Source organism: Crocodylus siamensis, chromosome 1 (assembly GCF_052110815.1).
Source record: "Crocodylus siamensis isolate JL-2025a chromosome 1, ASM5211081v1, whole genome shotgun sequence".
In the NCBI taxonomy this organism is placed as follows: Eukaryota; Metazoa; Chordata; order Crocodylia; family Crocodylidae; genus Crocodylus; species Crocodylus siamensis.
The window spans coordinates 120,582,267-120,609,456 of NC_143395.1; positions in this window are offsets into that span (position 1 = coordinate 120,582,267).

Here is a 27,190-nt window from a genome sequence, read left to right on the forward strand (position 1 = left end):
TGAAGGTTTTGGTGCTGCCAGTGTACATGCTCCCCTTCACCCTTGGATTGTACATGCCCACCAGCATATGAACCGTACTGGACTGTAATGGATCCAGCCATTTTTTTGATACCCTCCTTCAGCTGCTTCACCAGTGTGTGCACATCTGGTGACAGTGGCTTGCCCCAGACAGGAACATTGATCCCTTGGAACTTATGCATTTTGTTCTCAAGTTCCCACACTACAGGGATTACCTGGCTGAGGAAGGCATCAACAGCACTGAGGGTCTCAATGGTCTTGAGGAAGGGCTTGAGGACCACCAAGATCTGGGAGACGGTATTCCACTCCATTTTGTTAAGGGGGACACTGATCCCAATCCCCCAGAGCAAGGCCATCTCATGGGTGGTCTTCTGTTGCTCCACCAGCCTTTCCAGCATTAGATATATGGAGTTCTACTTCATGGTAGTGATGGCACAATCAATGGAAGCCTTGTCCCCCTCCAAAGTGTCCTTGACTATGAGATGCATTTTGTGTGCTACACGGTGGATGACAACAAAGTTGGCATCATGGACCATCTTGACCATATTGGCCCCATTGTTGGTGACCATAAACTCATTGGTGAACTCACCCTGCCCAACAAGCCACCCGTGCATCATGCAGTTCATAGCCCCCATGATCTCTGTTGCTACGTGGGACTCATCCATCACCTTGGCTTGAAGGAGAGCCCACCAATGGCCTGACTGATCACACCAGTGCCCTGTGAGGGAGAGGTAGGCATGATCTCCACTTTGGCTACTCCAGATGTCTGAGGTGAAGTACAAGGCCACCTCTAGCCCTGCCTTGTGCAGCTCCTTGTCACAGGAGCACTGAGGTGCCCTGTTCTTAAGAAGTGGAGAAGTGGAGCTGCCAATCTCCAGGGGCAGCTCAGGTGCCGGTTGCTGTGGCAACGGGGTGGGGAAGGGGGCAGGGCCGGCCCTTTATAAACAGCCCAGGCCGGAGCCCAGAAAGCAGTTCCCTTCTGGCAGCCGCAGGAGCAGGAGCTCTGCGGGAGAGCAGAGCTGATGGTTGCAGCATGACCACCCGAGTGACTATGGCATGGATAGAGAGCCAAGGAAGCATAGGCCGTATGTTATAAGCCAGAAGGCTTCTTGTTGCTATTTTGCAGCCGTTTGGCTCATGGTTTAGTTATCGTTATACCGGAGGATCGGGTGAGGCTGAAGGGGCGTGAGGCGCCTCAAGGGAGCTCCCCAGTGGTTTGGGGGGTTCCCGGTGCCCTGTGTGGGCAGATGAGTGGTGCCTGGGATGGCACAGCTGGTCAGTGCCGAGGCGGCACAGTGGGTAGCTCTGTGTGGGCAATAGTGAGATGCCCGAGCAGGGTATAGGATCCTGCCCAAGGGTCGTAGCACCAGAACGAAGCCTGTAGGGACTCATGTTGGGCTCCAGGTGGGGAGCCACGTGGATAAAAGCCTAGGGTGGGTGCTGTAAGGTGACTAGCCCGGCAAGGGCGAGTCAGTTGCTATAGAGAGCCCGGAGAAGGTGCTGAGAAGCCATGGGAGTGGGCACATGTAGAAGAGGGGCCCCAGGTGGGGCATGTGTAATAAGCAACCCCAAGAGGGGCGTAGATTATTGACAGTTGCCCCAAAAGGGGTGCGGGTCTAGAAGGTGTTCCGGAGGGTTTCCAGGATAACAGGAATCCCGAGGAACCAAAGGGGCCAGGTAAGGCTCCAGCCGCCTGAGCCTATCTGGATATTTATTATTGACAGGACCCAGAGGGGCCAGGTAAGGCTTAGGTCGCCCGAGCCTAAGTGGATAAGTAGTGTTGACAGGAACCCAGAGGGGCCCAGCAAGGCTTAGGCCGCTGACCCTAGTGAAGCAGTAGAACCAGACGGTGGTCTAGGGGGCGAGGTATGGCTATGGCCACCTGAGTCGCAACTGGGGATAGGATTTGGATAATTATTATTGTCAGGAACCCAAAGGGGCCAGGAAAGGCTTAGGCTGACAACCCTGGTGGGAAGAATACCCTTAGTGAGCCTGATTGGGCCAATCAAGAGTATTGTCAGTGGGCCCGAGAGGGCCAGCAAGCCCAGGGGCTCCAGAGAAGGGGCGCTGGGTACGAGACAAGCCCAGGGGCACCAGAGAGGGGTGCCGAAGGGCCAGGACCCAAGAACGTCCAGAAACAGCTGTGAGGCTTGGGGCATGCTAAAGGGGAGGTAGGAGGCACGCATTGCCCATAAGGCAGGGGTGCACTGGGGCACCCCACTTGGAACAGGGCATAGAAGACAGCGGTGTCTAGGGTGATAAGAGGCAGCCTCCCATTTGAACCTATAGCATCAAAGACGTGGTGGGCGAGTTGAGGGTGCTGGATCACCTTAATTGACACGGCAGGGGGTGCTAGGGAGCTTCACGGCCGCTGCTAGGTCCCCACCCGTGACACTCCTCCCTGAACTACTCCCTGCATGCCTCATACAGGGAGGGCACCACTGTCCTGCTGAAGATGGTGCATGTGGGCACTTGGTAGGATGGGGCCATGAGTGCCATGAGCTGCCTGTAACCTGGCCACTCAACTAAGGAGAAGGGCTGGCCATCCACAGCAAGCATATCCCCAATGCTCTGGGTGACCTTGTTCACCCTTTGCAATGCACCCCGTTTGTGGCTTTCCCCCTCTGCTCCTGGGTGGCCTGCCTCTGCTTTATGGGAATGGGGGCTTTGGAGTGAGAGGGGAACTTCTTTTTGGGCATGCTCTCACTGGTGCCAGGCTGAGGAGGAACAGGGGCAAGGGGGTTCTGCCTCCTGAGATGCAGCAGCATTGCCATGGTGGTGAAGTGGTTCACCTTCTTGCCCTGGCTGATCTGCCTTTGTCAGTGCTGGCAGATAACACACTAGGGATCATCTGCCATCTCAAAATGATCCCACACTATACTACCCCCCACCCACTGCTTCTGGGTTGAGGGTGGGGATCCTGCCTTATCCTCCTCCTCAGCAGGCTGAGGCATAACAACAGAAGCTGACTCAGCTGAGCCACTTTCCTCCACAACCTCAACCTACTTCAGGGTGCTTTCTGGAAAAGGAGATTTGGCTCTAAGGAAATTTTGAGGGGTGTGGAGCACAAAGTCAGATTCTTTGCCCCCAGAATTTCTTTTGCTAGGGTGCTCAGGTCCCCTGGTTCCAGATCCAGGTCCTCCGCTGGCATTGGGAGGCTTATGCTGGGAAATGAAATTGGAGTGGAAGAGACTGCCATTCTGCTGCTGGTGGCTATTTCTGCTGGTAGGGGAGGTGGTGCCGGTGCAGAGACAAGTACTTCTCCCACCTCCTTGCTCTCACTGGCAGCATAAGACTCATCACTGCCAGGAAAAAGGATGCATTTATGTTTGGGAGGTAGGGAGGAACTTGTAGCTCTAGTTCTTCTCCTACCCCCTCTAGGCCCTCTCCCTCCCCTGCCAGAAGACCTAGCACCTATCTTTCCAGCATGCTTCATATTAACCTTCCCTTTGCTGGAAAATGTGTCTGTATGTGTGTGCAGCTGTAATATCTCTTCTCTGTGTGTGTGTAACTATTACTAACTAATAATAGCTCTTCTTCTTTTCTGATTACTGTATGTAATCAGTACATACAGTACTGTTTGACTTCTTCTCTGTTTTGTTTACTGTATGTGTGTGTAATTAATATTAATATCTCTTCTTCTCTGTGTATGCACGTAAATGTGTGTAATTTATGTGCTTTCCTGCACAGTGACAGATCACACTGCCAGGGAAAACACATCTTTCTTTTTAAAAAGTGGAGGGGGGGTGGGCACCAAGAACAAATAAGAGTTTTTTGGGGGAAGAATAAGATGAAAGAAATGGATTGGATAGGGATAAGTAGAGGGATTCTCGGCAATGGCAATTAGTAAGCTCTATTCAATCCATTCCAAGAACAGAAACTACCGGGAGACTGACTAGGAACCAAGCCAGTCCAGTACCTTTCACACGCTGTTGCTCAGGCAGATACAGCTCACAAAAGGAACAGAAAGGCTTCACACAGAAACTTATATGCTGTTTCTAAGTCTCTTCCCCAGACCACTGTGTTTGGAAGGGGACTCAGGGAAAGATCACAGTCACTAGCCAGCTACAGATGTCTGTCTTTCCCCCCCACCCTGCTCTCCCTCCCTCATCTCAGTTTCTGTTGCCCTGAAAGAAATTTTAGGCTTCTCAGATTTGTTTAAAGAATCATAGAAATGTAGGACTGGAAAGGACCCCCATAGATCATCTAGTCCAGCCCCTTCAGCAGGATCATCTCTATCTAAACCATTCTATACAATCCATTATATAACTTTTTAGTATAATTATGTTCAACCTGTATTTGCCTCTGTGTGTGTTTGACTGCTTTAGCAGTTGTGGAAGCTCAGAACTTCTGTAAAATCCAGTTCAATCTACCTGCCTATTTTTCTTTACGTCAGTGGGACTTAGTAAAATTATGCACTTTTTAGTAAAATTACATAAGTGTATGCAGGATTACTGTTTTATGTTAGACATTGGTATCTGAAAATGTATATTTTATGCAAGAGAGAATGAAAAATTTTTATACTGTTGTGGGAGTGAAGCCTGTTTTCATTCTTCGAACAGCCCATACTTGCTTTCTCCAGAAACTAGCCTGGCACAAGTAGGGATGTTGTATACAGTGGGCACATCTACATGAGCCATTTACTGTGGAACTTTCTAATTAGCTCTGCAGCAAAACTTCACCATCTTACACATGTGACCCTATTAGGTCAAAGTAGACAAATAAACACTGCCTCAGGGTAGTCTGGCTAAACACAGGTACTAGGGGTGTACAAAGCTTCAGTCATCAATTCAATTCAGAGAAGATTCAGCCCAATTCAGAGGTTGACTCACTGAACTGAATTGGGAAGAAGCCCCTGCCCCCAAATTGATTCGGAAAAAGATTTGGAGATTCAGAAAGCAGTCTTTCAGGGTGTACCCGCCGGGCTGTGTCTGCTTCTGAGGCCGCCGCCCTTTAGACGTTGGTCCTGCCCCAGGACCCTTGAAGGCAAAGTGGATGTTCCTTCACCACGTCACCGCCTCCGCTCTCGCCTGCCATGTCTTGATGTATCTTCAATGCGGGAGCACCACCTGACGGGTTCTCGTTGCCCGGGTCCTCCCGACGGATGTACACGGGGCTCCAACCACCCCTGCACCCTGACCTCATGCCACCTTCTGGAGCTGGCCCAGAGGAGCAGGTACGTGGCTCCTCTTGCCCATCTGCTGCCCTCCTTTACCCCTTTTCTCTATGCTAGAAGGGTCGAGCCTCTCCACCTACGAATCTGGCTCCAGACCCTTAGTCCCTTGGACCCATGTTTCTAATAGGTCTGGGCACCTGTGGTCCCAGCGGCGACCCCCCCACCCCAATCTGGCTCCTCCTTAGGGCTCCTCGCTGCCCCACCACGCCCCGCGTGCACCTGGCTCTGGCGTGTCCTCCTCGGCGGCTTCACTCTGCCGCTATGTGCTGCAGGCATCTCCCACCTGCCATCGACTCCTGGCCGCTGCCACCGGCTCCTTTCCTCCGGCTCCTCTTGCTCCAGCTCCCCGTCCTTCCCTGGACGCCATGGGGTCTCACCCTGTTCTTCCTCTGTCCATATGCTTCCTTCTACGGGGCCCTCCGCCCCCTCCGTTGCAGCTGCTGCCACTTTTATCCACGCCAGCCGGAGTTCCCCGCTGATGTCACCGGCCGGCTGCAGCTGAATGAAGAGCCGGCTCACAAACCGCATGGCTTTGCCCGGAGCATCAACTCCTGCTGCCGGTGAGTTTTCGTTATTGTCCCGGACCCCAGGACACAGGGCAACAGAAATGCCTAAAATGTTGAAAAAAAATCAGGTTAGGAAAAATATATAAAAGTCTAGAAAATCAATGGCCTGTTGTTTAGGCAAGTTTAAATGTTTGGAAGCAAGGTTCTAGCAGGTTATGCCTTGAAAAAGTTGTACCCTCCAGTTCACAGAAATAGTATAGTTGTGTTTTATCTTTAATAGTAGGCTTGTCAATAAAATTTTATTAATATGCCAAAATGACTTGTTTCTATATCTATATTTATTCCATTTTTTTCTCTTACAGATGATGTGGTAGCTTTGCTTTCATTTTTTCCCACTTCTTCCCTACTCCATTCCAGTTATTTTGTGAAATGATGTCTTTGCTTGTTTATTTTATAGTACTACTTTTGCTTGATTGAGCTTGATCACATGATGATTGGATTTTTGTTTAAATCCCTTTGAAAAATCACCACTTTTGAAAATATAAAAAAAGAAATAAAACAGTATGGAACAAAATGAAAAAAAAAATCTGTTTTGAAAAAATAAAAGCCTTGCGATATTAAATTACCTTATGATTTTTATTTTAATCCATTCTGCCTTCCATGGTCCAAACAAATTGGGGCACCAAGTCTAAAGCCATTTTTGCATCAGCTACTAAAGTATGTACATCAAAGAAAATCCACTGCCATAAGGAAGCATTCGAGCTGTTCTCAGCAATTAAATTGGAACAGAGGGGCTGATATTCAGCCCACTGTCAGGTGAACACAGAAGTGCAGTCATTGAAAAATTACCTGACAACCTCATACCTAGAGTGCAATCTTTCCTGTGAGAAAATAAGAATAAAAATAAGAGAAATCTAGAGCTGCAGTTCATTATTTTATAAGTTTTTCCAAAGATTTGATGGGTTAGTGGGGAGGCAGGAAGGGGTCATGTTTTAAGCCTCTAAAATAATGGTGTACTGATTCACTTTTTGCTATTTTACTACAAAAGTTAATCAGTCAGAACATTTTAATTTTTTCATTCCTGACTACAGGGGATTTTTCACATGTTCTCGAAGAAGAGGCAATATTTCATGCAATCTTTAACTCTGAATCTCCAGTAATACATTTCATCATAAGCATTTATGTTTGAGCGGGCTCTCTAACTGTCTGCTATGACATGCTTTAGCAAGTTACAATACTTACTTTTGAGGTTGGACAGAGTTCAACATTATGAGAGATAATGGGTGGTATATATTTATGTTAATGAAATGCTGCTGCTTTGTCAGACTGATGCTTTTAGAGAAGGAAAAATAAGCAAACTATCTGAACATTTCTGGATAATTTGCTATTGAAGAGCATATTGAGCTATTTCTAATGATGTTACATTAAATTGTTGATTGTGATCAGTGAAGTTCATGCTTTGAATATATAACCCTAGTTGCTGCCATTTTCCAGCGTTCTCACCAGAATACACATTTATATCTAACATACAAGATACATTTTCACCTTTTGTTTCTACCAGAACAAATCTCAATTGTTGTAAAATCGTTCAATCCTGCAATGTGACTCCATTAACAAAGCTGGAGCTCTGTGATACTGACTGTGCCACCAAACAGGTTTGTTTGTTTTTAACTCTCTCTCCTTTCAAAAATGTATTGTACGTTCCACCATAAAGCAAATCAAGCAGGACTGTTCTACTTAGAAATACTGTCAATCCAAAATAAGGAGAATACTTAACTTGAACAATAATGGAAATCATATACAAATGTTCTCCCATTGATTTACAAGAGAAATGGTATGCCATTCCAAAAAATATGAAAAGGATGCATTGAACTTCACCCTTCTGGGATTAATGTCACATTACAAATAACATGTTGTCACCCATTCTCTTCCAGGTTTGTACTGAAGTGATGGTTTATCACTTCAGTACAAATACATTGGGCTTGATCTTCAATTGCCCAAAGGGGCTTTTATGAGGCTCTAACACAAAATGTCTTTGAAAGAAGGTGGAAACTGTTCCCTAAGATTATGCTGTGTATAGTATGCCTCCTAGAAACTGCTTCTATGCCAGTGCCCAGCCTAGAGAGCAGATCAGTAGCCTGGCAGATACATGGTGTGCTACAGCTCTTCTCTCTTTCACAGTAACCATAGAAACAGACAGGACAGCAGGCCCTCTCATGTCACTATGATATAGAAAACACAAAGTAACTTTCAAGTATTCTCTCCCCATTTTATTCTCATCTCAAGTGCAAGAATAAAGGGACTGGGAATCAAGGGCAATTATGCTATCCAAAGAGGCTTCTTCTCTTGAGAACCAAGAGTCCCAACAATTATAAGGAACTTTTTAAAGATTTAAAATTGAAGCTGTGTAATTCAGTGAAGCCCTATTAAAACTGTAGACCACTTGCTCTAAAAACTTGGCTTCAGATTTATAAATCTCGCTATTCTTAATAATGGCCTGTTTCTTCTCCCACTGAAGTCAATATGAAATGTACTGTTGATTTCAGTGGGAGTGAAGTCAGGTCCTAAGTTACTAACTACCAGTGATATGTAATTACAGTACCACATCATAAATCCAGCATGATCAGGACTGAACATTTGCTGGAAATTTGAAAATGTCAGATTTTTGAAACTGGCATAGTGGCCGGTTGCAGAGCTGGGGGTGGGGATGGGCAGGGATAGCGGCAATGGGTCCCAGAGCTGGGGCTGTATGTGAAGCAGTGACATAGGGTGGTGAATGGTGGCAGCAGCCGCTGTGTGCAAGCTTCCCCCTCCATGTCCAGGAGGTCGGGGGGAGGGGGTGGCAGCTAATCCTGGAGTGGCAGGGGGAAGTGCCAGATTTTTAATAATTTTGGATTTATGATGTTATACTGTAGTTGGAGGATGGTTATATTTCTGTATTTATTACATAGAATTTTTTAAAAATGTAACTGTTGTTACCAACTATAGCATAGACCTTAGAGACAATTTTCTCTAACAGAAGAAGCTCTAAAAGGCTATTGGATTTATAACACCAAGGTTAAACACCATTTCCTTGTCCTTAAATGTATATGAAGTATACACTTTGAAATTTGTCTCTATCCATAAATCACAAATCATTACCATTTCATCTAATATCAGCTCTCACCTGGCCAACATAGTCCCCCCAGAAAATATTCCAGTAGGCCCAAATGACTTTGTGTTAATTGTTGATTCCAGATTCTATTTAGTGTCTCCTGTGCCTTGTGTTTAAATATATACATGAGTTTTCATTTTATTTATTTTTTAGTAGAACATCTATTTGACTTTTTACTGCAGACATTTCTAGGCACTGAACATTAGACAGTACAGTGCTCCAATTCAAATGTCATTTGCAACATGTTTCTTTCAGAGATGAAAAAAATTTTTTAATGTTGTATACTAGGGCTGTATGAAACACCATAGTTTCACTTTGACGTCCATGTGAAATGGTGATTTCAAAGGGACAGTGTTTCATTTTGTCATTTTGTTTCATTTTGAATCATAGTCCCATTTCATTTCGTCAAAACTCTTTTGCTGTTTCAATGTTTTGCCCATAGACTATAATGGGAAATCATGAAAATGCCTGAACTTTGTCATTTCCTGCCCAATTTGGATGGAAAGCTTAGAGATGGTAGCCCCTGCTGTGGGCATGAAGCCTGCCAAGTTTCAAGGAGATGAGTGCAGAGGTTTTTGGGAAACTGCACCTCAAACTCTTCATAACACAACTCTTGACACTTGCTGGCAGCAGCAGCCTCCTCTCATCCTGTGTGCAGATCCGGGGGCCCACACCCCTGGGAGAGCTGTGGGGCTGTGCCAGACTCCTCCCAGGGGTGGAAGCCCCTATATCTGTGCACTGGATGAGAGGAGTCTGCCTTTACCACCTGGGACCAGTGTAGGGCATGGGCTGCGCCCAGCACCAGAGAAGATTGCTGCTGCCACCTGTCTCAAACAGTAGTGGCAGCCTGAACCTTTTCTCATTTGGTGTGCAGATCCAGGGGATTGCACCCGCAGGAGGGCTGCCAGGCTGTGCCAGACTCCTCCCAGGGGTGCAAGCTCTGGAAAGTTAACGTGGTCTAGTTGGTCTTCTTTTTCTGTTTGTAAACAATTAATTTTTCTCTGTAAATCTTCAATTACTTCACTCAACACAGGCTGAGCCTCTGAATACATCCCAGTATTCCCCATGACTTTTCAAAAGACTTTCCTTGTCACATAGGGCCACTGCTATGAAAAGAAGAAGAAATTGGCTAGACAGAGTGCATGTTTTAGAATAGGGTGGAGAGGGAATACATCATTTCCCTTTCAGGATTAATCAGTCAGAAAAGATTAAGCAGTCCTAGGCTGTATTATGTTTTTGATAATGCACCCCTTGATTCAGTCCACCAAGTTCTTGGGGGCAGCCATAGGCTATGAGACCTAATGGAGATGTCCTGCCAGAATGACTGGTCAGGTTGGAGCACAAGCAGGACCAAAGCTGGTACAGAGACTAAAGGCACAGAACCCCCAGCCAAGCAGCCTTGTCCATCTTGGCCAGGAGCATGGGGAGCAAGCAGGATGAACTAGCACTCCTGGTTGCAGAGAATACTTACGACTTTGTGGGGTTAACAGAACCCTGGTGGGACTCTACCCATGACTGGGCAGTACACATTGAGGGCTATAATCTATACAGAAAGGACAGAGTGGGGAAGAGGGGGAGGGGTTGCACTCTATGTCAAGGAGCATTATACATTGACCCGTATCAAAATGGAATCAGGAGAAGAAAGTAGAAGAATTATGGGTTAGGATACATGGAGGTCAAGGAGAAAGGGATTTGGTGGTAGGGGTCTGCTACAGACCCCCACACCAAGGGGAAGAACTAGATTTGGAACTACTGAGGCAGCTCTCAGAGACCATAAAGACTAGGGAGGTGGTAGTCATGGGGGACCTAAACTACCATGACATCTGGGAGATGCAGACATCAATTTCCCACCGTTCATGCAGGTTCCTGTCCTGTGTACAGAACCTCCACCTGATGCAGGGGGTACATGGTCCCACTAGGGGGAATGCCTTACTGGACCTGGTATTGGCAACAGGGGATGACATGGTAGGGGACCTACAGATCAGTGGTCACCTGGGGGACAGTGGCCACCAAATTACAGAATTCATCATAAGGCGTAGAGTGGATAAAGTAACTAGTAGGGTGGAAGCACTAGACTTCAGGAAGGCTGACTTCAACGAACTCAGGCGTTCAGTCAATGACATACTGCAGAGTAGGAGATTTGGTGAGATGGGAGCCCAGGAAAGGTGGCTGTGCTTTAAGGAAACAATCCTTTGGGCACAGAGGGAGATGATTCCGATGCTGGGGAAAAGGGAGAAAGGGGCCAAGAGGCTTCCTTGGCTGACCAGAGAAATCCAAAGCAGCCTAAGGGCAGAAAGGGGGGCATATAAGCAGCAGAAATGGGTAGAGATTACTAAAGAGGTGTGCCTTCTCAGCTTGCAGTTGTAGGGAGGCAGTTAGAAAGGCCAAAGCTACCATGGAGCTGAGGATGGCATCCCAAGTTAAGGATAAATTTGCTGATGACACTAAGATGTGGGAGGACGTGGGCACACTGGAAAGATGCAACAGGCTACAATCAGACCTAGACAGGTTACAAGGGTGGGCGGACGAGAATAGGATGGGTTTCAACACAGACAAGTGCAAGGTGATGCATCTGGGGAGGAACAACAAGCACCATACCTACAGGTTAGGGAACTCCCCTCTTGTCAGCACGGAGGCGGAAAAAGATCTTGGGGTCATCATTGACTCCAAGATGAACATGGGCTGGCAGTGTGGAGAGGCAGTTAGGAAGGCCAACCGCACCTTGTCATGCATCCACAGATGCATCTCGAGCAGGTCCAAAGAGGTGATCCTCCCCCTCTGTGTGGCACTGGTCAGGCCGCAGCTGGAGTACTGCATCCAGTTCTGGGCGCCACACTTCAAGAAGGATGTCGACAGCATGGACAGGGCCCAGAGGAAGGCCACTCGTATGGTCAGGGGACAACAGGGCAGGCCCTATGAGGAGAGGCTACGGGACCTGAACCTGTTCAGCCTCCAAAAGAGAAGGCTGAGGGGGGATCTTGTGGCCTGTTATAAACTAGTCAGGGGGGATCAGCAGGCATTGGGGGAGTCATTGTTTCCCCGAGCACCGCCAGGAGTGACCAGGAATAACGGTCAGAAGCTGGCAGAGGGCAGGTTTAGTTTAGATATCAGGAGGCGCTACTTCACGGTCAGGGTGGCTAGAGTCTGGAACCAACTTCCAAGAGAAGTGGTGCAGGGTCTTATCCTGGGGGTGTTTAAGAGGAGGTTAGATGAACATCTTGCTGGGGTTGTTTGACTCCAGTACTCTTTCTTGCCATGGCAGGGGGTTGGACTAGATGATCTGCTCAGGTCCCTTCTGACCCTAGAAACTATGAAACTGTAACAAGAAATTGTTTTTCAGATATACAGGGAGTAAAAGGAAGGCCCAGGGTGGAATAGGACTACTACTGAATGGGCAAAAGCAATTGGTGACAGACAGGGATGACAAGGCTGAGCTCCTCAATGAGTTCCTTGCCTCAGTCTTCCTAAACGAGGGGCAAGACAAGTCTCACATGGTAGAGAGGCAACAGCTGGGCACCAGACTACCAAGCGTTGACCCTGAGATGTTGCAGAGTCACTTGGAAGGACTGGATGCATTTAAGTCAGCAGGCCTGGATGAGCTCCATCCAAGGGTATTGAAGGCACTGGCCGATATCATTGCACAGCCACTGGCAAGGATATTTGAGCACTCATGGCACATGGGACAGGTCCCGGAGGACTGGAAAAGGGCCAATGTGGTCCCTATTTTTTGGAAGGGGAGGCAACTATAGGCCAGTCAGCCTCACCTCCATCCTTAGCAAAGTCTTTGAAAAGATTATTAAGGCTCATCTATGTGACAGCCCAGCAGGAAAAATTATGCTGAGGGGAAACCAGCACGGGTTCGTAGCAGGTAGATCATGCCTGATTAGTCTAGTCTCTTTTTATGACCAGGTTACAAAACACCTTGACACAGGATATCATTTACTCAGACTTCAGGAAGGCCTTTGATATGCTATCCCACCCCATACTGGTGAACAAGTTAGGAGGCTGTGACTTGGATGATTACAGTCTGGTGGGTGGCAAATTGGCCAGAGGGTCATACCCAGAGAGTGGTAGTGGATGGGTTGGTGTTGACCTAGAAGGGAGTAGGTAATGGGCTCCCGCAGGGCTCGGTCCTTAGACCGATACTCTTCAATGTCTTCATTAGTGACTTGGACGAGGGGGTGAAGTGTACTCTGTCCAAGTTTGCGGATGATACAAAACTGTGGGGAGAAGTGGACACGCTGGAGGGCAGGGAACAACTACAGGCAGACCTGAACAGGTTGGACAAATGGGCAGAAAACAATAGAATGCAGTTTAACAAGGAGAAATACAAAGTGCTGCACCTAGGGAGGAAAAATGTTTAGCGCACCTACTACCTAGGAAATTACCTACTCGGTAGCATGGAAGCAGAAAGGGATCTTGGAGTCCTAGTGGACTCCAAGATGAACATGAGTCATCAGTCTGACAAAGTCATCAGAAAAGCTAACTGCACTTTATTATGCATCAGCAGATGCAGACAAACAGAACCAAGGAGGTGAAAGTTCCCCTCTATCAGGTGCTGGTCAGACCGCAGTCGGAATACTTGTGCAGTTTTGGGCACCACACTTCAAGAGGGATGTGGATAACCTGGAGAGGGTCCAGAGAAGGGCCACTCGTATGGTTAAGAGCTTGCAGGCCAAGCCGTACGAGGAGAGACTAGGGCACCTGGACCTCTTCAGCCTCCACAAGAGAAGGTTGAGAAGTGACCTTGTGGCTGTCTATAAATTCATCATGGGGGTGCAGAAGGGAATTGGTGAGGCTCTACAAGAGGCTCACCAAGGCACCTCTGGGGGGTCACAAGACATAATGGCCATAAGCTAGCAGAGAGCAGATTTAGACTGGACATTAGGAGGAACTTCTTCACAGTTAGAGTGGCCAAGGTCTGGAATGGGGTTGCAAGAGAGGTGGTGCTCTCCCCTACCCTGGGGGTCTTCGAGAGGAGGTTGGATGGATATCTGGCTGGGGTCATCTGAACCCAGCACTCTTTCCTGTCTATGCAGGGGGTCGGACTCGATGATCTATTGAGGTCCCTTCTGACCCAGACATCTATAAATCTATGAATCTCTGCTCCTCCTCCCCCGACACATACCAACTGCAGAAATGTGTTGTATTTCTGCAGCTGGTAAATCCATTTGTATTGTGGGAACTGTCAAAGAAAAATCTTTGATTTCAGGTGCCGATGGCAAAAAGGTCAAAAGGTTAACACAACATATTTTGTCATCATAGTTCCGTATTCAGCCCTCCCCCAGCTTAAATGTAAAACATATGCGCAGTCAATCTCGCATGAAACCTAAGAACACACAAAGTCTGCTCACAGTCATAATTGGCAGTCCTGTAATTATTCAAGCCTGGTGTGTTGTGATTGGCTACTTGAAAACCTATAATTTTGGAAAGATTTCCGCCTTCTGTGGAGACCTCCACGCACACCCAGGAGACATAGTCAGCAATCTGACCAGTCGCTGACTCTTCCCCACCTGCAGTAAAAATTTTCAGGTGTATCCGATTTTTTGTCGACCCGTCCATTCTCACCAAGAGCTCACAAACATCTTTGAACCGAAGTTACCTGTATGCTTTGCTGAAAATTTGCACCAAGCAGTTTATGATCTGTGCAACAGAAAAGTATCTGCAAGCTGAACTGAACTTCTTCTTTCTCACTGTGTAACCACGACTTCCTTCCTATGCCGCAACTCTTCTGTGGTGTAAGTAATAATAAATCTTTAACCAAAATGCATTTAAACCACCTGACGCCTCTCGCTTTTCCACCTGTACGACGACTGTATCGTACCCGCGTCCAGCCGGTCGTGCCGACCCGGGCTCGCAGGTCAAGGGTACACCGGTCCTCAGACGCGACAGGAACAATAGTTCAAAATATGAAATAAGAATAAATGTATCATTCCTATGTATTGTAGTGGGACCATCTCTGTCTCCATTCCCTCTAAGGCACAGTGGGCATTTTTACACAACCTCCAGGGTGGAAGGGGGGCAGCGCTTTACTTATAGTGGCTCTCAGAGCCTCTCTGTGATACGGGAATATTTCATGCCTGGTGCAAACACTGGCTTGTCTCCTGTCTATGGGCTAGCCACCCATATCATTCTCCTGTCATGACTTGATGTAATAGTCTTGGGATGTTAATAAGGCAGGAGGCTGGTCATTTTGAACCTTGATGTTTAGGGGAATATCCATAGCTCTGTTCTACTCCTACATTGCAGTCCAAACCTCACAGATGACATCTACCAGTGTTTTGTGCTGGGTCTTTCATAACACATACACATGAACAGACAAAAAATACATACAGGGCTCCAAGCCCTTGGCCCCCTTACTGGGGCTCACACAACACCCCCTCACTGGGGCTTACTGGGTTCTACCACCCTCTCTGGCTCAGGTGGCTGTAGCCCTGCCTGGCCCTCTGCCCTGGGGTATTACACCCTTGGAGGCTCAGGTGGCCCTACCCATGCCTAGCACCCTCCTAGGATCACTGCAAACCCAGGACTCATGAAGAGCCCGGGTACTGTTCCAAGTCCCTCTGCCAACCTGGGCCCTGCTTCAGGACTCCCATGAGCCTGGGCTCCCACAGGATTGGTTGAACCTACCAGGGATGTAGGGGGTGGGGTTACAAGGCACCCCACACTTGCCTTTCACCAGGAAGGCAATTGGCTTGGCATTTCTTGGGGACTCCCTCACCAGACCCCCCCCCCCCCGGCAGGGTGCACTTTCATGTCTTACCTAGGACAAATGAGGCCTCCTCCATCCCCATAGCCTCACCCTGTCCTCTGCAGTGTTCCTGGAAGAGCTCAGCAGACAGGTATTTCTCCTCTGCTGGCTGATCATGCCCCCAGCTCAGTGAGCTGGGCTTTAAAATGGCCACCCTCATCAGGCACCTGCCCCTCCCCTGCCCAGTTATTAAAGTGGTAGGCACTACCAGTGCCCTGCCACATGCTGTAATTAAAGTGCCCACATAGTCATGTGTATTCAGCTTCTTGCTTTTCAAAAGCTTGTTGAACAAGCTTTAGTTAAAGCACCCCAGCCACCATTTTGATATGTGGGGATGTGGATATGTGATGTGTGATATGTGATACATGTGATGTGGAAGCTGCTGGAGCATGCTAATTAGCATGTTCTAGCAGAGTCACAGCAGACTCAGTTAACTGAGTCTGATCCAACGTGTGCTAATTAGCACCCATCAGAGCAGTGGTCCATCATGTGTATAGGTGCCAAGTGTGCGGAAAGAGATTTCTGCAAGGGGAGATCTCACAAAGAATTTTTTTACTCCGAGCTTCCCTTCCACAATGGAAAATATCTGGGCCATGTAACCAGAATGACAGCATCAAGAATGGCATGCCCAAAACCATTGACTGCCAATTCGTGATGATCCAGTTAAACAACTCAGTAGCAGTCTTTATATACAAATTGTGCAGTTTGCTTTTGGTTTCTTTTCTTCCTTTTCAACAAATTTTCACTGATTACTGTTTTTCCTTATAAGCAACACTTCAATAAAACACCAATGAATGCAGGCAATAGAGTTAAAAAAAGACTTAATTTCAGATTCACATAGCTTCTTCATAAAGGCTGTATGCAAAAGAAACAATTTAAGAAAACTTTTACAACTACCTAAAAAGAGGAGGTATGAGGCTGTACTAACACAAGTTATCTACATGACAAGCTTACTTCTCGTGGAAAGGCATGCTCAGATACATTTTTCTACTTTGTGTTCTGCCTCCTGAACCAGAAGCAGTATAGCCACATTTATGTGTCACTGTGGGATGGCTTATTAGCAAATGCTAAAGTTCCATGACAGGAAAGCCATGTTGGGGACTTCATCTGAATGTGCACACTAGGGAATCTTCAAACAGCTGGAGTAAAGTATCATGGTTCACTAATTTGCACAGTGTAACACAATAGGACTGCATTTCCTCATTCACAGACCTTATATGGGTCATTTCCTCTACAGGGTGGCAATTAATAAGCTGTGCTTCATCAGATTCTCAGCACAGTGGCTAATTTCAGTTATCTTAAATTATCCCCCCTCCTCCAGGCTGCTTTAAATTATCTCAGAAGATATTTCATCCTTCAGTTGGATTCTTGATCAGAAGAGCTGAAAGATGGTCTCTGTCCCAAGTTCAGCTATATGTAAATATGGCAAAGGCAAGGAACATGTGTACCTTTTATGAAAATGTCTGCAGTTTTCAAGTGTAATAATTAACATATAATTCTGCTTCTCCAGTGCACCCAATATATTTCTGTGCTGATTTCATGACATTCCATACAACTGATGTTGGAGTGAAAATTGACCCCTGCTGTAACTAAGTGATATTAATTAACTTCACATTAGAGATTTGTTTCATTGTGTTTAAAAGTGCAGTTGAGTATCACTGAAGTATGCAGTAACCCCTAGACGTAGCATATTGGTTGTTCACAAATGTCTGGGAGCATTTGGAATGACAAAGCTATTAGTAATGTTATTCTGTTACAACACTGCTTAAAAGGTTAATACTAGAGACCTTTGGAAAAAAACCAACAAGTTTATGAGTTATGTACTTAAAAATAAAGCAGTCTTGTCTCATATTTTTCTAGAGTTTGTAAAACATACTGTCTCAATACTGGAAAGATGGAAAGGAAGAGGTAAAATAAAATGAAATTGAGCTGAGATATCCAGGATGGCAAAGGATTATGTCAATAACTGACTCAAAACAGGATTTAGTGCAGTTACAGTTTAAATTACCTCACACTGTTAATTGCTGTAAATCTAATTCATGAATTACTCTGTTTGCTAATTATCTGCTAGAATTAGTGCTCCATGGGCTGAGCTCTTTTTATTCCATTTTGCATTCTCCAGAGTTGATTCCCTGATGCTTGTTGTGATAACTGCAAAAGGCACCAGCTTACTATGTAGTACTCCCCCTCTTTCACTACTGATAAAAATAAGTTTCTTATTGAGCAGGCTGTGATCTTCTTCCATTGGACTGCAGGTTTGGGACCAACTCCAAAGACAAAAGTTACTGAAAGAAGGGCTGAAAAGAAAACTAAGGCTTCAAACAAGCAAATGTTAGTTTCTTTCCCTGCTGCCGTATCACTTGTAATCAACAGCTGGTGTACACCCCATTATGCAACTTCCTGACCGGGGATTCTTTGTGCCAATTCCACTCTTGAAGTGCTTTATAAGCCTTAATCAGACCACAGAACACTTTTAGATGGTGAGCCTCAAAGAATTTAAGTGGTTTGCAAAGGTCATGAAGCAAATCTAGTAAAAAAAAAAAAGCCCAGGGGGTCATCTTCAAACGGGAGCAGTGGGAACAGACACTAGAAAATGTTGCCAGTCTGCATAACTACATAGTCATCCACGTGTGTCCAGGAATAGACTTTTTCTGGACACATAATGCCAAAAATGGCCACTTAGATCATCAGGGAACAATAGAACATCAACCCAAGTGATAACTGGTTTTGATTTTATGAAAATCTTACATTTTTATTGAAATAAAAGGCAAAGAAACTTTTACATATATGCAAATATTTGACTTTTTAACTTTATAGTCAGATCAATTAGTAGCCTTTCAGGTTGGTCTAGTGTAAAGCATTCAAAGACAGAAAGATGGGAATCTCATAAATACATCACCAGTTGCATAAAAAAGATGATTTCCAGATGCGTAAGTGCATTACTAGATTAACTTTACCAACCAATCTTGAACTTCGTCAGTCAATCTTGTTTTTTTATGCCTGCACTGCAAGAATATCTTGAGTATCCTAGTAAATAAATTATATGGCACCAGTGATTCTACTGTCCCTGCATTTTCATTCTTTTTTGGCTTTCATGACTCTGCTGTCACCTGGTTGTCTTCCTCCCTCTCTTGTATTTTTAGCTCCTCTTATTTGGTTGATCCTAAACATATCTCTATTTCTTAAGAGCACCACAGTAGTCTTCCATTGTCTTAATTCCTTTTCTTCCTCTGTATTCTTTCTGCAGGTGTAATTGTTAGTAGCAACGCTTAATGGCCATTTTTGTATGAGTTACTTACCTTTCTATCCTCCATCCTTGTCTCCTTCAATCCAATTCTCTGTTTATCATTTCTTCTGGACACCTCTTATTATTTGATTTCTACTTGCACCGATTTAATTCACCCAAATTTGAAAATGTGTTAGTTCAGTGGATTGACTATCAGTTATTTTAATATAAATAAAAGTTTGGAAGACAAATCCAACACAACTCAACAAATGTATTAGCTATGGCAGGGGCTCACAACCCCCAGCCCATCAGTGAAATCTGTCCCATTGAGCCATGGCCGGCAGGGCTCCCTACAGGTTGGGAAATCTGGCAGTGGAGGAATGGTGGCAATTGACACATTCATAGCCCCTTCCCACTGCCCAGTTTCCAAACCTTGCACAGTGTGGGCCATTCCAGTGTGACTAGATTAGGCACTGGCTGTACTTGCCCTTTGCACATCAAATCAGGCCTCCACCATATCCAGCCCACACTCTTGATAAGGCCTCTTGGACACATCCAGCCAATGGACAGACCTGGCAGTGTCCATCTAGCTCCTGGGATTGAAAGGTTGGACAGTATGAGGCTATGGTCTTTTAGGGTGTCAATACTCTCAATTAGAGCATGAGGCAACAACATAACGGGATGCACAGCACATGTCCTGTTTGTTTAACATCCTGGGCTGAAAGAATTGTAGCTGCATCATTGCTTGTGTACTAATAATAGCTGATAAAAGAAAACTATTGGCGTATGCACCATTATGCACTAAAGCAGCTACTTTTCCAGTTTGTGAAGTACTGCACATAGCATGCCTTAGTGTGACAAACTCCAAACTCAGTGTAACATGCAAAATTGAACTAAGTAAAGATATCCTTAAGGAATTAGTTACAACATAAGTATTTAACCATCCTTGGTTTCTTGCAGCAGTGAAAAATTTCAAATGGAGGAAGCTGAGAATACTTACAATTAATTTTTTTAGCTAACTGGTGTACAGTATATAATCCTATTTAACTTGCTTATTCGTGTGTGTTTATCTCAAGCTGTACCAAAAATGTATGACATTCGAAAGAGAGGACGTAAAAAGTTCAAGAGACATAATTCATTGTAATACAGTATGGGACACTTTTTTTCCATTATGCTTCTTAAAAACACTTCACTAAGCTAAAAGTCATATAACGTTTATCTAGGCCCTTGACATAACTAACAAAGCACTGTTGTTATTTTTTGTTTGCTACTTAACCTAATAATCATCCCAGCTTGGGTATATAAATAACAATATGTTTGAGGACGTTGGTGCTGTTTTCTAAGTTTGCTTTTGTTGCAGTAACTGCTTTGTGGACGTATACATAATTGAAGACAGTTAAATTATAATGAAAGCAAATGTTGTGTACTCTCTCTGAATGTCATCCTCCTTTCCACAACACATGTTCTAAGTTGTGTTTCATCATGATCAGTCACAATGGGAAACTTGGAATCAAGAACTGGGACAAAAGTTTGAAAAATCTATAAAAAAACCCCTAACATGAAGGTTGAAACCTTGTTGTATGGAACACTGTAGGGAAGGGATGGCAAAGTGTGCACAATACTGCATGGAAATCTGCACAGGGAAACTACTTGTTAAATTACAAAATGCAGTTTTTGCTTTAACATTTTCTAGAAATAAAACGGGCCCTTTTTTCATCGCTTTCCTGATGTTTAGCAAAGAAACTATAATTATACTGTGCATTTCATCCTGATTTCTCTGCAGTCTAGTTTATTTTTTTTTTCTTTGAATACTTTTCCCCATGAAGGATCACATGCATTTGTTTCCATTAGTTGTTTTTGCTGTTGCTAGCTGGACTTATTTTCAGTAAACCCACAGGAAGTGCACCTTTTACAGCTAGGTTACTTGTTTTCTGTTTTATAGCTTTCAATAGAAATCCTTTTAAAAAAATCCCACAGTATAAAATAAGATGAAAGGTCATGAGCAAAAAAAGTCCTGTATTTCACAGAGATTTAAGATCCTTTTAACTGTACACATCTTCTAATTGTAAAAGGTGATATTGTGATTGGGAAACAAAATAACATGGGACTTCCTGCAAATTACCACACATGATGTTTCCAACTCATCATCCCATGAAGGACCTTTGGGAAGCAGATAATAAATTAGAATAGTTTAAAGTCCTATCTAATTAAAACTCACGGGTTGTTTGGCAAGCAGATCCCCAAGCTGGCATCAGAATACAGGGAATGCAAAGGTAATTTAAAGCCTCATTTGCCCCCTTACCCTTCTGAATTCCTGGTCCAAGAATAGGAATCAAGAAACTGGGAATCAGTCTCATTATTTTTCCTTCTCATGAAATCACATATTATGTCATACATTTCCTCCAAATAAAGTTATTATAAAATATGCTTTATGGATTTTCCCATCAAAGTTAAAGACAATGCTGCAATAGGAGAAAATATATGGCAATTTTAGAAATGGACAGTTTCCTCAGTAATTCTCTCTAAGGAAGTAGTAATCAACAGGTAAAAGAGAAAGAGTAGAAACATACAGTTCACTTTTTTTCCTCCTTCAAAAAATAGCCATTTTCCCAAGTTTATTCTCTTTCTTTTTCAAGCTTATAAATGTATTTATCTTTTTTCAGGCATGGGAACCCTTTGCCAGTATAGCATACCACTTGTGTTTTGGTGTTTTTAATGTATCCTAATTTTACTGACAGTAAAATAACTTCAAAAGATGATTGATATGCTTAATGGAATTGCTGAAAGCATATATTTTTGTATACTCTGTTTATAATTTCAGGAAAAATACTGTAAATAAATAGCTACCAATGGTATTATGGCCACTTTGGGTGGAATTCTATTCTTTTCCTAGTCATCTTATAGACAGTTCTCTAAAAACATCAACTCAATGTGCTGCAGTGACCAAAGGCCAATGAGATGTTGGGCATAACTAAGAAGGGAATAGAAACAAAATAGAATACATCATGATATCATTTTGCAAATTCATGGTGCACTCACATTTTGAATACTGTCTGCAGTTCTGATCTCTGCATCTTAAAAAAGTTTCAATAGAATTAGGACAAACTACAGAGAAGAGCAGCCACAATAATCAAGGGTATGAAGCAGGTACCATACCAGGAGAGACTAAAAAGGCTAGGACACTTCAGTTGGGAATGGAGAAGGCTGAGGGGTATATAATAGAGGTCTATTGTTATGAAGGGTGTGGAAGAAGTGAACAGGGAATTGTTCACCAAATTCCAGAACACTAGAGCTAGGGGGCATCTGCTGAATTTAGTAGGTAGCAGGTTTAAAACTAACAAGAGAAATGACTTTTTTTATATAATATGTAGTTAACTTCTAGAATTCACTGCCACAAGAGGTGGAGGCAGATAGCAGAGCTACGTTCAAAAAGAGACTAGACAGATACATGGATGAATAGGTTGGCATTGTAGTGGATACTGCCAGGGATGATCGAAAAGGCCACACACTCCTCCACAGGGGGGTGGGGGGGGTGCAACAGGGGATTCCTGCTTATGTCCTGGCAGGTACTGGGGACACTATGGGAAGCTGGGCCAGGTCTGTGAGGTGATGAGGCTCCTTTCTACCCCTCTCCCACAACTCCAGGGTTGCAGAGAGTAGAAAATATCCACCATGGCCTTCCGCTTGGCAAGCTGATGAGCTGAGGCAGATGGGCTCCAATGCCAATTACTGTCCCAGTGACAGCCTGGCACAGTGGGCGAGTGGGCTATACTCTCTCCCTAGTTTTGAGTGCTCCTGCACTCTGCTGGGACAGTCCTGGAACCACCTGGGGGGCCAGAGCACATGGGGTGACTGACATGGCTGGGATGGGGGGCATGGATTAGTAGATGGGGGGAGGACAGTGTCACAGATGGTCCTGGCCTTAGGCCTTAGGAACCCATGTCCCACTCTCTTTAACACTGCTGCCCATTGTTGTGGGCCCTGCCAGGGGTCTTCCTTTTTCTCTGGACCACAGGTCACTGGGTCCCTTGTCCCACTCCTTCTGTCCAGGGTCTGCCTCCTACTCTTCTTACTCACAGTCAGGATGTGTTGGGGACCTCTGTGCCTCTCCCCGCTTGGCATCCAGGTGGCCCACCTCTGGGAACAATATTCCTACTGCCCCTAGGAAGACTCCCAGGAGTGGAGCACAGAATACTGTTGGGAACCTCTCCTGGGAATGCCCAAATGTGCGATGTGTGGTCCTGCAGATGGGTGTGCTCATCTGGACTTGCCCTGTGGCTTCACTATGATGAACTGACACCCTGGATGAGTTTTCAATCACCATAACTACTGACATGATGCTAAACCATCATGATCTGGCCCACAGAGAGGCTCCTGGATGCCTAAGAAGAGTTCTCGTGTGCACTGCCCTTGTGTTTCCACTGCAGTTCTTTTGCTTTGAATATACCAGTAGAAAGTGGCAGTTGCTTTGCTTTCAGGGGTTAGGGTTGCAGGCAGGAAGCTGCCTGGGCATGGGATGGGGCTGTTATTGCAGGGTGGGGGGAGGCAGGTTGTTTGAGGGGCTGGCAAAATGGTTGCCTGTGCTGTGAGATTAGGAGTTGCCTGGCAATCATGGACTTTCCTCAGTAATCATATCCGGTTTGCAGGGGGAGCCACTGGAGTGCCACTTGGAAGCCTCTCCAGATGCATGACTCAAGTCACCTTGTCAGCATGACTGGATAAGCTCAGATAATAGTTCCCATGTGGACTCATGCCATCACATACATCCTTTTCATGGACTGGGAGGGAAGGAGGGAGGGAGGGAAGAAGGAAGGGACTCAGGGAGGGATAGAGAGAGATTGTTTGGCAAGGGGGAAATTCTTTCTCATTCCTAATGTACTGCAACTCCTGTGGTTCTCATTGATAGATGTGTGTTATCCCCCGTCCCTGATCTTGGCATTCTCTCTGCCACCTGGCCCTGTGATGCTGCCAACCAGCACAGGGTGTGAAGTGCTGGCACTTGTACCTGTTTTTTACACTTTCCCTACAGAACTCAATAAATGCTTTTAGTGCCTTTTCCTGAGTGGAATGTGTTGTGGGAGGGGTGTGGCTGCTTCATCACCAATGCTCAGGGTAGCTGGGAGGATGCTCAGCTTCTCCCAGTAGCTAAGCATGGCTCTGCGAGATAAAGAGGGCAGGGAGCTGTGAATGAGGTAATTTCATGTTGCCACAGAATGGGAGATGGGTTGCTAAGAGACTTGGTACTTTGGCTGTAGTCCAGGAAGGGAGGGAGGAGAGTGAAGGGGGTGACTTGTCTGTTGAAAGACAGAAACCTCTCAAACAATTGTAGGCTGGGGCCCTGTGCTTTGAACAGTCAGAGCTGTAGGATCCCCCCCCCCCACATTCCCATCTGTGTCTTAGCCCGTTTTTGGGCTTCTCTGTCCCAATGACCTGGGAGAGAGGGGTGTGACTGTGGGGATGGCCTGTAGTTGTTCCTTGGGGAAGTGGGGGGAAGGCAAGCAGGTTGGGTCTGGTGACCACTTTCTGGAGACGAGCTTGATCAGAGGGCTTTGGGCTGGTGGTACTACCTCCCCATCCTCCTAGCTGTAGGTATGTTCTGCCTGCTCCCCTCCCTCTTCTTAATTCCAGGGGCTTCGTGTTTCCCCTGGTGCTTGGGTCCCCATTACAGCTGCATGGAGCAGGGTAGAGTCCTACTGTCCTGGTCAGTACAGAGACTTGAATCAGTGCCAGAATCTTCACCAGAAGTGGTAGGAGGACTGGCTGTGGATGCTATGCATTGTGCTGCAGCAGCGGTAGTTGGGAGACTGGGGGACATTCTTTGCATCAGAAGTGGGGCAGTGAGGATGTATTGGAAGAAGAGAAGTAGAACACCCATGGCATCTGTGTTAGGAAAGGTATTCTGAGGGCCATGTGGTTGGCCACAGTCCATGGGGTCGAGGACTGTGGGGCACTGCCATGTGATGGAGGGCATGGCCTCAGGCTGTAGGTTCTGGGTCTCAACTTCTGTGGTATTGGAGCTTTCCCCTTGCTCCTACGTGCCATACTTCATGTCTTTGATGATACCCAAGAAGATGTCAAGGCAGCTTGGGGCCAGCTACAACTGAAACTCTGCTTCCAGATTCTGTGATGATTCAGGGACCAGCACTAACAAACTGAAGCCCTTGGGGACCACTGCCAGCAGCAGACCTTGTGCCCTGCATTACCCTGGGAATTGCCTGTGGGCACCATGTTCTGTCATCCTGAGGCCTTCTTGAACTTCCTGCTGTGATGGAGTCCCTGCCAGAAACTCCTCCTGTCCCCCAGTGATGCCATACATGTTCAGGGTAGTGATGGCCCTGTCCATGGGGAGGAAGCAGGACAGCTCTTTAGAGAAGGGCATCCTGTGCCCTCTGGTCCCAGACTTTTTATTGGCATCATGCATGTGCTTGTACTGGACTTTCATCCATTTTGTCTTGGCCCAGCATTGCACTGAGTCTCTGTCATGGCCCTATGCTTGCATCCATTGGGCAATGCGCTTGAACACATCCCTGCCCTTCATGGACCTGGTGCTGGGTCTTCTGATCACACCCCTCATCTTCCAATGGCCCAAGTCGTATGAGCAAGGTTGTGTACTGAATGAGGACAAGAAGGGATCTTCCATGCTTTGGCAGTGCCCATAGGGTATCAGTGTCCATAGGTGGGTAGGAGTCCAGCTGCAAGGAGATGGATGGATGGAAGGAATGGTGGATGTGTGTAGATTCGAGTTCTTGTGCATGGCTCTCCCTCTTACTCTGGCTGGGTGTAGCTCTTGCTCCAGAGTGATTGGGGATCCTCTGGCCTGGCCACTCCCATGACCTCAAACTTACCAGGGGCTTCCAGCAGATGCCCTTGTGATGCTGGCAGTGCCCCATGCCTTGGCCTGGAAATTTTCAGTGACTTCTACCTGCAACACGAAGGTGGCTGGCCATGCCCCACCTGCTCCTGAAATATTCAGGGGCATCTGCATGCTTGCCTCAGTTTGGATGCTCAGTGGACCCCCTCCTCTGGCCTTAGAACTCCAGCACCCTGTAGCTGAAGGTCAAAAACCCTGGTAGCACCCCAGGTGTACATATCTCAGGCACCAAGCTGCAAAATCACAGGATTGCCTCCATCTATGCCGAGTCCCAATGTTCTTCCCCTTGCCACCTGGATCCACCAGAGGTGAGCTGCCCACAACAGCTTCTGCTTAGGAGTGTCTCTGCCAGCATCTGGGTCACAGGGTGCCTAGGTCTGGCCTTTAAGATGTGGTGTGTACGTGCCAGGGTCCAGGGTCTGTGGACTGTGCCTGAGAATGGGAATTGTCCTGGACTCAGTGTTGGGATCTCCATGTATACTGTGGGGTGCCTCATGACAGGGTGTTGAGGGTATTGGGGTATGGCCTAGGAACCCAAGTACCCAGGTTTCAGGGCTTATGTGTGGGACACAGACCCCTCATTTCCCCCACTGCCTGGAAGCTGGATGTGGGAATAGGGAGAGGGGCTGTGCTTGCTCAGAGGTGGACAGCCAGGAGTGGGGGCTGCATGGTGGTTGAGTGGAACAATGAAACACAGGCTGATTGCTAGCACACCTTCCTGGGGGGAGGGGCGGGGGAGCACAAAACAGGCTGGTATGTCAGAGGACAGCAATCAAACTTGAATTGATAGGGGAATTAAACTGATAGTAAACAAGTTTGATACCTTGGTCTAACCTGAAACAATTTAAATTGAGTGTACCACAGAAGAGGTCTATTCTAGGCTGCTTGCACCATTTTTATACCAGTCTATGTGCACAGAACTTCTGTATGGTTATGGGTTTCAGTCAATTTATGTTCACTTAGACCAGTCTAAATATACTGTCTGTATGTACCCTAAGTGTCCACATTTGATCATCTACATCACATGTTTTGTTGTCTGTCAAAAGTGCCACTTGTGCACAAATTAGAATTCTTTTCCAAGATGTCTAGCCCTGCATGCATGGACAACTATGCAGACCACATTTGTCACACAGACTGGACATGTATAGTAGTAGCCAAGGACTGTATGAATGCCTTTTGTGAATGCACAGCAGTCTTAGAAAATAGAGTTAAACAAAAGCCTTAGAAAAGGACCATGCCTGTATTCTTCCATAGCAAAGTGTATGTACAACATACACTTGAGAAACTAGATGTCCCTATAGCAAAGTGGTTACAACATGCCCTTGGGAAGCTAGATGTCCTAGGTTTTAGGACTGCCCCTCCACCCTAAGACAGGGTTTGAATATGGGTCTTTGTGATGTCCTATCTTAAGCATTCTAACCACCATACCTTACATTAGTCCTTAGCACCAGAGAAGCCTGTGGTTCCTTTAGGCACTGTGGCAGAACG